General features: G+C 32.8%; 1 long non-coding RNA gene across 1 annotated transcript; it reads left to right on the plus strand.

Moving 5' to 3' along the window:
• The first annotated feature begins 2,509 nt into the window (after positions 1–2,509).
• LOC139496469 (uncharacterized) lies at positions 2,510–11,055 on the plus strand. Its single transcript, XR_011657670.1, has 2 exons — positions 2,510–2,760; positions 8,082–11,055. It is a non-coding gene; the product is annotated as an uncharacterized lncRNA (long non-coding RNA).
• Positions 11,056–12,580: the final 1,525 nt, after the last annotated feature.

The following is a 12,580-nucleotide window of genomic DNA, read 5'->3' on the forward strand; positions in this document are numbered from 1 at the left end:
TTTTGAAACTCTCGTCAAAGGTGACACTCGCTACCAAAAGTATATTTTTCATATTTACATTTTTTCAGTTCATGCATGTTCCTTTCGATTAGCATTTTTTTTTTTTAAAGTTGCTAAATATTCTAAAGCAATTGTCCTCCCACATTATTCGCATTCAATTTCAGTGAGGATAATTGTCATAATTCAATTAGTGTATTATGTATGACTGATCTACATGCTAAATACTAGAGATTTACAGATTTAATTAGCGTGAATTTTTTAAATAGTTAAAATGTAAAGTTTTTATTTCAATTACAATTGATTTTTTTTCTATTTATTTGAGAGTTAAGTTATGTTGATCTGTTATATGTATTTGTATCTAGTACAATTGACCAACTCCTTGATATTAGTCAGACCGTACGCGTACGGTCCGACCGTATGAGTATTTCGAAAAAGTACGCATACGGTCCAGACCGTACGCGTACGGTCCAAATACTCATACGGTCTGGAACATATATATGGTTAGTATTGCCGCGCTTTGAGCTCATGCATAACTCATGCTATTTGAATATAAATATATATCATTTATTTAGATAATAATAAAGAATCGCTTTAACTTTCTATTGTACTAATTTAAATAATCAGTACGTAAAGCAAAACAGCGTACAAAGCTATAGTTTATTTCAAAATACGCAGCGCAAAACTGTTGTCGTCAATCGTCAAGAAACAAGAATATGAAATATGAATATGATATGAATGGGAAACATATAACACTGAAAACACAAATAATATGAAATGCTTAATAATGAAACAAAATGGATAAATATATCCGGTGACATAAACAAATCCTAAATTAAGAAACAGCTAGTCCTTCATCACTATATAAGAACATGATTTTCATGCATTCTTCACAATTAAGAGACACCAAATCCTACAATTTCATTGGTCAAGAGCTCTGCGCTATATTCATGATATTCTAATTATGTATCTCTCTTGAGGAGAGTTAATGATATTACCGAAAGTGGGACTTCTACCGGTTAGGGTTAGGGTTAAATGCCACAACCAACAAACTAAAAATTGAGAATGGAAATGGGGAATGCGTCAAAGAGACAACAACCCGACCATAGAACAGACCACAGCAGAAGGTCACCAACAGGTCTTCAATGCAACCAAAAAATTCCCGCACCCGGAGGCGTCCTTCAGGTGGCCCCTAAACATATATATCTAAAATTAGGGTACATTTTATATGGCCTTCCAAATACCGTTTCGATCCCTAACACCACTGAAGAGACATTTATTGTCGAAATCCGGATCTGGTGTACAAAAACAATATTGACACCTTATGTTTGTGGCATAACATCGTGGACTCAAGTTAATTGTTTTCTGTTTAGTATTAAATTTATATTTAGATCCATTTTGTTACATCTTGTGGTCAATTTTATTTGGCAATCGCCAATGGCAGTCAGCAGGGTTATAGAACATCAGTTCTTCGACCTGTTAGTCAAATGCGTTTTGTTTAAATATACTTTTTCACTTTTTTGGTCATTTGGAAAATGTTGTATGTGCTGTATTTAGACCCTTCTACAACGAAATTTGTTTTACATGCACACGTATAAAAATTGCAGTTTTTATCCAACGCAATCATAGGTTTGAACGTAGTTTTCTATTTAGACACTAGTTCAGTGATAATGAACGCCATACTAAACTTCAAATTGTAGAAAGAAACTAAAATTAAAAATAATACAAGACTAACAAAGGCCAGAGGCTCCTGACTTGGGACACTGGCGCAAAAATGCGGCTGAATATTTTGCCATGACTTCGTTGCGCATACGGACCCCTCCCCTCCCATATTGTTTGAATTTAGTTCATCATCGAGGCTTGTTAAGGTGGCTCGGGACTATTCGACTGCGCATGATTTCACGCATGAATTACAAAAGTATTTGTCGAAAATTCGATATAATTTTTTTAAATATTTTGATTGATTAGAAATGTTAAATCATTGTAGTTATGTGACTAATAGAATATTTTCGTTATTATCCGTATTTGTTAAAGGGTCAAAATGACATTTCACTCATTTTCACCATTTTCCCGCCAAAATTTGGGTTTAAAGGCAAAATATTTTTTCCCCTTATCGGTGACCTGTGTTTTTTATTGGCTCATTCTTTGAAGCTATATTCCAGCTTTTTATATTATAGTTTTGGACTTATTGTCATAGAACGTTTTTTAGATATTCCGATAAAAATATGTCAACACCTCTATTTTCCCTATCATTTCATTGAAAAATGGTCCCTTTTACATACCTGTTTAAAAGAAATAATTTGAGCTTAAATGGTCCGTGACCCCCTATTTTTTTTCGACCAATTTGATTTATTTTCTTTAAAGAATAAACTAACAAAAAATACGGCACTTCTGATAGAAACTTCGAATAGTCCCGAGCCACCTTAAACATGTCTCGACTGACGGCGCTGACACTACCCCATACCAGGAGGGAGACTGTTTCAATCTTTGATGGGACGAGTGAAACTAGGGCGAGTTGGTCAGGATTCGTTATTATGTCATTTACGGTAATGAATTTTACCCACAACTCCCAGCATTTCAATAATAAATGTGAAACGTGGTTTCCGGTTAATACAGAAAGCTACAGGCCTACCGGCTAACATATTTTAGCGAAATTTGGCCAGATAACTGCAAAAATGGTTGACTACGGGTCAGGTCCAATTAAAGAAAGTATAGACAATAGTGTATTTATAGTTCCTGGCATTATCATTGGCGCTTTATTTGGTAAGTATCGACAGGTGCTTGTTGTTTACCTTTCTCACTTTGACACCTGTCAAATTTTATTGTACAAATGTGTACACGTGGACTTTACCTCTTCACTATCAGAACTGATTCTGATTGACAATTAAAAACAAATGCATTCAATAGCATTTACTAGATATTTCTAATCAATAAAACAGCAGGAAAGCATACAAAAACACACTATTTGCTGGCTATGAAACACGTTGGGACTATGCAACTTAATGAACTTGACAAAAAAGGATATAAATATTTGCACTCATAAAATTTCCCTTAAAATCAAAGATAATTTGTTATTGTACAGTACATTCATCCCCATTTTAATCCCAAAACTGTTTATTACATGATGTATATACATGTATTATAAAAAAATTATATATAACATATGCCAGTGATCCCTACCAGATAAAAACACATACGGTGCAGTCCAGTGTTTCTATGTACCTAAATCTCATCACTTCACTTTATTAAAGTGAGAAAATCATTATGATGATTATATTGAACATGTTGAAATGTATTGTGTAAACTAATTAATAACATACTTTTATTTTAATTGGTCTGTGCCAGAGGAATTATAGTTATCCCGTACCATTGTAAACTCGTACCAACGTCATCTTGTACCACTAAAAAAAGCTTGTACCAATGTAAACTCGTAACACTGCTAACTCATACCAACTTATTTAAATACATTTAAATGGTGTTTAATGATGAATACATTGTATATACTTTACTTTCACTCAATATCTCTTAAGTCTGTAAAATGTATATAATTTGAAAGTACAATGATAATTTGTAGCTAATATAAAAAAGAAGATGTGGTATGATTGCCAATGAGACAACTGTCCACAAGAGACCAAAATGACACAGTCATTAACAACTATAGGTCATCGTACGGCCTTCAACCATGTTCCTTGTCTATTGGATAGAAAATACCGTGGCAGATGTAGATTATTAAAGTATTATCAGTTTTACCCCAAGAAAATATTTTTCCAAAATTAAATTCTTACTGTCTATAAACAACAATGAAATGTAACTGTTTCCTGTTTCCCGAATTTTCCCGCCAAAAAGCAAATGGCTTTCAACAATTGTAAACATAGCATTCAATTTGTGATCATGGATAACATCTTTAATTAATTTAATTTGGATATAGATATTCAACTAAAGGTACAGTTAAAGCAATATGTTTTTACTTTCTTCTGGATTAAAACTAGTTTGAAAGATCAGTTTAAATAATAAAGCTTAAAAAAACATTCGCTATTTTTGTCTAAGTTTTCATTAAAATCCAGTATAAAGTTCAAGTAATTCAACTTTATTTTTATTAAGTTTTCAAAAAAAAACAACATAAAACATTCGTATTTTTTAATGGTACGAGTTTACAGTGGTACAAGTTCTGAGTGGTACAACTTCCAAGTGGAACGAGTTAATGTGGTACAAGTGAACTTGCTTCCAAGCCAGAGCATATGGCAATTACTCTTGTTTTCTGTAGTGGAACCAGTAGCAACTACTCTGTTTAATTTAGGGAGCAGGCTGCAATAAATTCCTCTGTTTTCTATAGTGGAGCAGGTGGCAATAACTCTGTTTTCTATAGTGGAGCAGGTGACAATTCCTCGGTTTTCTGTAGTGGAGCAGGTGGCAATTACTGTTTTCTGTAGTGAAACAGGTCACAATAACTCTGTTTTTTTATAGTGGAGCAGGTGGCAATTACTGTTTTCTGTAGTGAAATAGGTGACAATTCCTCTGTTTTCTAAAGTTTAATAGGTGGAAATTACTCTGTTTTCTATAGTGGAGCAGGTGACAATTACTCTGTTTTCTATAGTGGAGCAGGTGACAATTACTCTGTTTTCTATAGTGGAGTAGGTGGCAATTACTCTGTTTTCTATAGTGGAGTAGGTGGCAATTACTGTTTTCTATAGTGGAGCAGGTGACAATTACTGTTTTCTGCAGTGAAACAGTTCACAATTACTCTGTTTTCTGAAGTTTAATAGGTGGAAATTACTCTGTTTTCTATAGTGGAGCAGGTGACAATTACTCTGTTTTCTATAGTGGAGCAGGTGGCAATTACTCTGTTTTTTTATAGTGGAGCAGGTGACAATTACTGTTTTCTGCAGTGAAACAGTTCACAATTACTCTGTTTTCTGAAGTTTAATAGGTGGAAATTACTCTGTTTTCTATAGTGGAGCAGGTGACAATTACTCTGTTTTCTGTAGTGGAGCAGGTGGCAATTACTCTGTTTTTTTTTTTATAGTGGAGCAGGTGGCAATTCCTCTGTTTTTAAAGCAATTGCTTTTATGTCGTCGCGTATGGCCATCTTTGTGACCCAGATCAGAGACTCCGCCCAGATCAAGCCATAGTATTTTGTTAAACAGGCTCCTGGTCAGTCATTTTTTAACACCTATGTATGTTTTCTAATGCAATACATAGCTTGAAACTTTAAAAAAAAGTTAGTGGATTTAAGAAGTTTCAGAATATGTTCTTGTAGATGTATTTTTGTATTTAAAGGGTCAACCGTTTGACTATCAAATAACATAGAAGTCCGAGTGAAAAAAAGTACATTTTTATAAATGCGATTCCGTTTTCCGCCGTTCGTACGATGTTTCAACAAAATATGGATTCATTTCAGTTGTTGATTTAGTATTGAAAATTTAACTGAATTATCTCCTAATAAATACGGTTTTATATGTTTAATTTGTGTTTCTTTAAGAGGTCAGGTGCTCTTGTTCATTCATAAAATTATCGTTCATTCATACATTTGTCGTAAAATCAAAATCACTACATGCGTAGTGTCAAATTATTACCTGTAATCTAAAAATAGACAAACTTTATTTGCGCAAATAATTTAGCGGAACGAAACCCTTGTTGAAAACACATAACAATAAGTTCGTTTTCCTTTTCTGTCAAAACTCTGTAATATTTATCGATCACCTTACTAATGAAATGGACCCGTCCAAACGTAGTAGATGCCAAGTCGGTCCAGATGAAGAGATATTTACAATTTGGAATTTTCTAGTTTATTAATACATAGATTGAAAAAAGTACGTCTTTTTAAATATCATGATCAAAACTGGGTTTGCATAACAAATGTCAGATGAAACCATTATCCTCGTCTTTTCAGTGAACAAGTCTACTACGTTTGTTGACACTCGACGGTCCACCGTGTTAGCAATTTTATTTCACATGTTTTCGAAATATTGAAGATCATTTTTCGCAATGTTTCCTGAAAATTGATAAATATCAAAGCAACGTAGAGCTGTTTGTTCTTGTTCGTATAATAAAATTGAGAATGGAAATGGGGAATGTGTCAAAGAGACAACAACCCGACCATAGAAAAACATACAACAGCAGAATTAATACACCTTATCGCTATTTGTCCGCCATTGCTGGATATCACACAGGTTCCCGTAAAATGTTGACGTCATAAAACAAAATATCTGACGCCACAATGGAAAAGTGATTGTTGTTGACGTCAAAAGTTCAAGCGGCAGGGTCAGCCGGGATTAGCGATAAGGTGTATGTCACCAACAGGTCTTCAATGCAGCGAAAAATTCCCGCATCCGGAGGCGTCCTTCAGCTGGCCCCTATACAATATATATACTAGTTTAGTGATAACGATTTAATGTCATGTTTGTCTGTGATGACCCCCCTTTTCGGGATTGCATGAGAATTGTAGTTATCTCGTACCCACATGCACTTGTTTCTATCCATAGGAAGGTCGACTATCCATATAAAACTATTTATATGGATAATCGACCTTCCTATGGATAGAAACAAGTGCCTGTGCTCGTACCGCATCAGAAGGACACATATCAACTGAGCAATAATGTTTGGAACTTAGTTTTAAAAATGATGACAAAGTAACATTATGAAAATATTTTTATTAAGCTGAAATATACATTTATTCTTTACATGTTTATGTCTTGTAAGATATTTGATTTCTTCCCGTTTTTTAACATTTGCGTCTGGAAAGTTGAAATGTTTTAACTTAATCATTTGTGTTAATGGTTAAATATAAATTAATAATGAAAATTGTTAAAATTAAATCAATAAAGGAAATTATTGCCCAGTTACAAACACTACCAGGGGATAATCCATGATGATTTCTTTTTGAGTTATATGTTTCAGCACATGTATATTTGACCCCAACCTTAGCCTGGTAAACGTGGTGTCTCCTTGTGAAATATAAAATATATTAAAAATGACTTTCTGCTAAAGTCTTTTATTTATATAAAGTTAAAACCTTCTTACTTCTAACTAGACAACACTCATGTCAGGTTTAATTCTTGTATATATGTGGATGAAAAATAAAAGTCCCCAAACATTAACATGACAGCAATTGCTTTTACAGCCTTTAAGGCTTTGATTTATAGTTGAGCAGGTGACAATTACTCTATTTTCTATAGTGGACCAGGTGGCAATTACTCTGTTTTCTGTAGTGGAGTAGGTGTCAATTACTCTGTTTTTTATAGTGGAGCAGGTGGCAATTACTCTGTTTTCTGTAGTGTAGCAGATGGCAATTACTCTTTTTTCTGTAGTGAAACAGGTCACAATTACTCTGTTTTCTAAAGTTGAATAGGTGGCAATTACTCTGTTTTCTGTAGTGAAACAGTTCACAATTACTCTGTTTTCTATACTGAAACAGGTCACAATTACTCTGATTACTAAAGTTGAATAGATGGCAATTCCTCTGTTTTCTATAGTGGAGCAGGTGGCAATAAGTTGAATAACTCTGTTTTCTATAGTGGAGCAGGTGGCAATTACTCTGTTTTCTGTAGTGGAGCAGGTGGCAATTACTGTTTTCTATTGTGGAGCAGGTGGCAATTACTCTGTTTTCTGTAGTGGAGCAGGTGGCAATTACTGTTTTCTGAAGTGAAGCAGGTGGCAATTACTCTGTTTTCTGTAGTGGAGCAGGTGGCAATTACTCTGTTTTCTATAGTGGAGCAGGTGGCAATTACTCTGTTTTCTGTAGTGGAGCAGGTGGCAATTACTCTGTTTTCTGAAGTTGAATAGGTGGCAATTACTCTGTTTTCTGCAGTGGAACATGTAGCAATTACTGTAGTGGAAAAGGTAGCAATAACTCTTTTTCTGTAGTGAAGCAGGTGGCAGTAACTCTGTTTTCTGTAGTAAATCAGGGGGCAATTACTCTGTTTTTGTAGTGAAGTAGGTGGCAATTACTTTAGTTTTTGTAATGGAATAGGTGACAATTACTCTACTTTTACTTGCATCATTGCACAGGAAGTTTTTACATGTATATCTTTTGACAAAAAGACAGATTTCTTTCATCTAATTTAATCTTTTGTTTTCTTTTTCAGCATTTTTTGCCTATAAGTTGATAAAAAGTCTCAGAGACAAAGAAAAAATGAAACAAGAAAAAAAGGAATTAAAAGAAAAACGGAAAGAAAAGGATCAAGCCAAAAGAACAAAAAAGAAATGAGTTGTCTCCCCTTTTAGGATATTTAAATTAATTTCATTGGATGGAAATATTATGTGATTAAATGGATGGACAAATGTGAAACATATATAAAGCAACTAAGTGCAATTTGACTGTGAAGAATTTTATAAATGATGTCAGAAATATCATGAATATGATTGAACTTTGTAGACTTTAAATTTTTTATTGATTTTTATGTCAGATGTAAAGATGGTTTAGGAGTAAAATAATTTTGTGCATAAATAATAAAATATGAAGTTAGTAAGTATGATGTAGTTTTATAAAGAAAGATAAATAGCAAAGCATTCTGGGTACTGGACAGTTATAGATCAGAAGTATGCCAACTACTCAGTCCAGATATATACTCAAAATGAGAGAAACAATTTATTTTGATAAAAGCATTGTAATAGTAAAATCCAAATCTCTTAACAAGAGCTAATTTATATATTGTAAGGAGCAGAATTAATGAACATTTGATTTTGTAAAATCAAATATAAACTTTGCTTATGATAAAGCTATCACTGACATGTACATTAATTTATAGATAAAGTCCACAATATTGTTGATAATTAGTTTGACTGCTGGTGAATCATTAAGGCCAAAATATATTAAAATACTTGTTCACTTTGTTTTATGACATGGATTCACTTTTTGTCTTTTTACAACAATAAATGTTTCTAAAAATTTAATTTTACATTCAGTTTCAGTCATTTAATATATTTTTTTTATCATGTGTTGATTTGACCATATGGAATGATGCTAATTTATTATTTGTAAAGTATTATAAATAGATGCAAGAGTTATCATAGTTATGGTAATGTTTTTCATTTCAAAGTATTATAACATTGATAAATGGATACAAGAGTCGGTGCAGTGTTTACATTTTAATCATTTGAATGGAATAAGAGTAAAATTTTGAAGTATTTACTAAAAGTTTGATGATTATAAAAAATAAAGCATATTGATTGTAATTTCTCAATAGATAGAACTTTGACATTATTTAAGGTAGAGTTATCTCCCTTTATTTGTTGTATAACAAACTGAAATACTCACCAGTTCTCCTGCATTGACTTTAATTTTATTTAATGAATGGCTATTATCTATTTTGAATTTATTGAACCATAAAACTAATTTTTGACTCTTCACATGACCAGTAGGCTTTAGAAAAAAAGTTGTTTTCATTTGTTTAATCAGTGTTTAATTCATCACTTTGTTCTGGTAAAGATTGTTTATCTGTCTAGCTAGTTTCTCATGTTTAATTCATCACTTTGTTCTGGTAAAGATTGTCTATCTGTCTAGCTAGTTTCTCATGTTTAAATTTGGTTCCTAAAGAGAAATAACCCTAACATTAATTATTGGAAAGTCAACCTTTAGTTTTGATTGGTCTGTATGTAAGAATAAGATGTAGTTCATTTATCAATTTTATTAAATGGCTTTAGAAATGTGAACCCATATATATAGCAACTAAGTTTATTCTTTTTGTTCATTAATTTATTAAAAATTTTGAAATATCAGTTTCTGAATAATTATGTTTAAGTTTTATTTGACCATTGTACTTTTAAATGATCAGGTTCTATATATGGTTACTAACTTATTATATACAGTTTTATATGACCATTGTATTTTTAAAGATTTTAATGCCATATGTATTCATCGTTTGAATTTAGCATAAAATATCATGTGTGACTTGTCGTCAATAAGCGCTAACAAAATGATCACCATCTGAAAAATATAAATTGATAATTTACAGAGTTGTCTCCCATTTTAAAGAAAATATTGCATTGTCTCCCTTACTTCTACTTAATTATATTTTCCACCATTACACTATTGGAGGGTAGTAATGAAAATTGTTTAATTACTTAATTATATTTCCCACCATTTAGTTATTTTTCATGTATTATTGGAATATCGTCAGAATTTTGACAAACTTGCACATCAAACATTTTTATTGAACAATATGTGAAGTTGAAATTACCCATGGTCCTTTAAGATTCTGAAATGGATAATTAAAGTTACATGAAGTACATGCACTAGATAAAATTCTTTTAAATTTTATAATGGTTCTGGTACAGTAAACTTGGTGCATGTTAATATTACCATTAAAAAAGTATCTAGGATTAAAACTTGCAGTCTATTTGTAAGGTAAAGAAGTAAAATAGTGTTCAATGCCACCTATAGCATGTTCCATGCCACCTATAGCATGTTCCATGCCACCTATAGCATGTTCCATGCCACCTATAGCATGTTCCATGCCACCTATAGCATGTATAGTATTAGTTATCATCTCACAGGAAAATGTTTTACATTCCAATTCAAACCACCGTAGAATTTTACATAAACATTATTATTTAAAAAATAAAGACACAATGGGTGTAGGAATTATAAAGCTAGGGTGTTACATTACATAATCACATAATTAAATGACCACATGACTAAGTGGTCACATAACAGAATGATCACATGACCAAAATGATCACATGACCAAATTGGTCACATGACCCAATGATCACATGACCAAATGATCACAGGAAAATTAAATAAATGTTGGCCATTGTGAGCCACACAGGTATTCATTAACTGTGGCCACTGTGTACACCTTGCTTTATTCCACACAGGAATTTGTTTATTTTTGGCTCCTAAATGCTACACAGAAATTCATTTACTTCATGTGCAATACCAGTTATTATTGAGTGAAGTTTAATAATGTATCATTTGAGTCAGATCACTTATATTTTAATCAGATGGTTGACAGATGGTTAACAGATTCAGAATGTTTTATTATTTGTATGTTGAAAATTTATAAATGTATCATCATGATCATCAATTATTACAATAAAATTGTTCTGTCTGGTGAAGTTTGGTTGTCTTTGTACAGATCACCACTTATTACAATAAAACTGTTCTGACTGGTGAAGTATGGTTGTCTTTGTACATATCACCACTTATTACAATAAAACTGTTCTGACTGGTGAAGTATGGTTGTCTTTGTACATATCACCACTTATTACAATAAAACTGTTCTGTCTGGTGAAGTTTGGTTGTCTTTGTACAGATCACCACTTATTACAATACAACTGTTCTGGCTGGTGAAGTTTGGTTGTCTTTGTACAGATCACCACTTATTACAATAAAACTGTTCTGACTGGTGAATAAAATTGAGAAAGGAAATGGTGAATATGTCAAAGCGACAACCACCCGACCATAGAGCAAACAACAGCCGAAGGCAACCAATGGGTTTTCAATGTAGCGAGAATTCCCGCACCCGTAGGTGTCCTTCAGCTGGCCCCTAAAATATGCATAATGGTACAGTGATAATGGACGTCATACTAAACTCCGAATTATACACAAGAAACTAAAATTTAAAATCATACAAGACTAACAAAGGCCAGAGGCTCCTGACTTGGGACAGGCGCAAAATTGCGGCGGGGTTAAACATGTTTATGAGATCTCAACCCTCCCCCTATACCTCTAGCCAATGTAGAAAAGTAAAACAATAACAATACGCACATTAAAATTCAGTTCAAGAGAAGTCCGAGTCTGATGTCAAAAGATGTAACAAAAGAAAATAAATAAAATGACAATAATACATAAATAACAACAGACTACTAGCAGTTAACTGACATGCCAGCTCCAGACCTCAATTAAACTGATTGAAAGATTATGTCTTCATATGTAGATTTATTACAAAGGAGCAAAGACTGGCGTCCAGAATATGAACCATCACACATTAGATTAAATTGTGTAAAAATGATAAAACTGTTCGGCTCAAGACGTCAAATGCTTATTGTCATAAGTTACCCGACAAATTTAACAAAAGATAGGGTATATTGTGGTTGTCTTTGTACATATCACAACTTATTACAAATACAATAAAACAGTTCTTTCAGGCGAACTTCGTTTGTTCTTTTACAGATCACCACTTGTTACAATAAAACTGTTCTGTCTGGTGAAGTTTGTTTGTCCTTATACAATTCACCACTTATTAAAATAAAACTGTTCTGTCTGGTGAAGTTTTGTTGTCCTTGAGCAGATCACCACTTATTACAATAAATCTGTTCTGTCTGGTGAAGTTTGGTTGTTCTTGTACAGATCAACACTTATTAAAATAAAACTGTTCTGTCTGGTGAAGTTTGGTTGTTGTACAGATCAACACTTATTACAGTAAAACTGTTTTGTCTGGTGAAGTTTTGTTGTCCTTGTGCAGATCACCACTTATTACAATACAACTGTTCTGTCTGGTGAAGTTTGGTTGTTCTTGTACAGATCACCACTTATTACAATAAAACTGTTCTGTCTGGTGAAATTTTGTTGTCCTTGTGCAGATCACCACTTATTACAATAAAACTGTTCTGTCTGGTGAAGTTTGGTTGTTCTTGTACA

Source organism: Mytilus edulis, chromosome 11 (assembly GCF_963676685.1).
Source record: "Mytilus edulis chromosome 11, xbMytEdul2.2, whole genome shotgun sequence".
Lineage (NCBI taxonomy): Eukaryota > Metazoa > Mollusca > Bivalvia > Mytilida > Mytilidae > Mytilus > Mytilus edulis.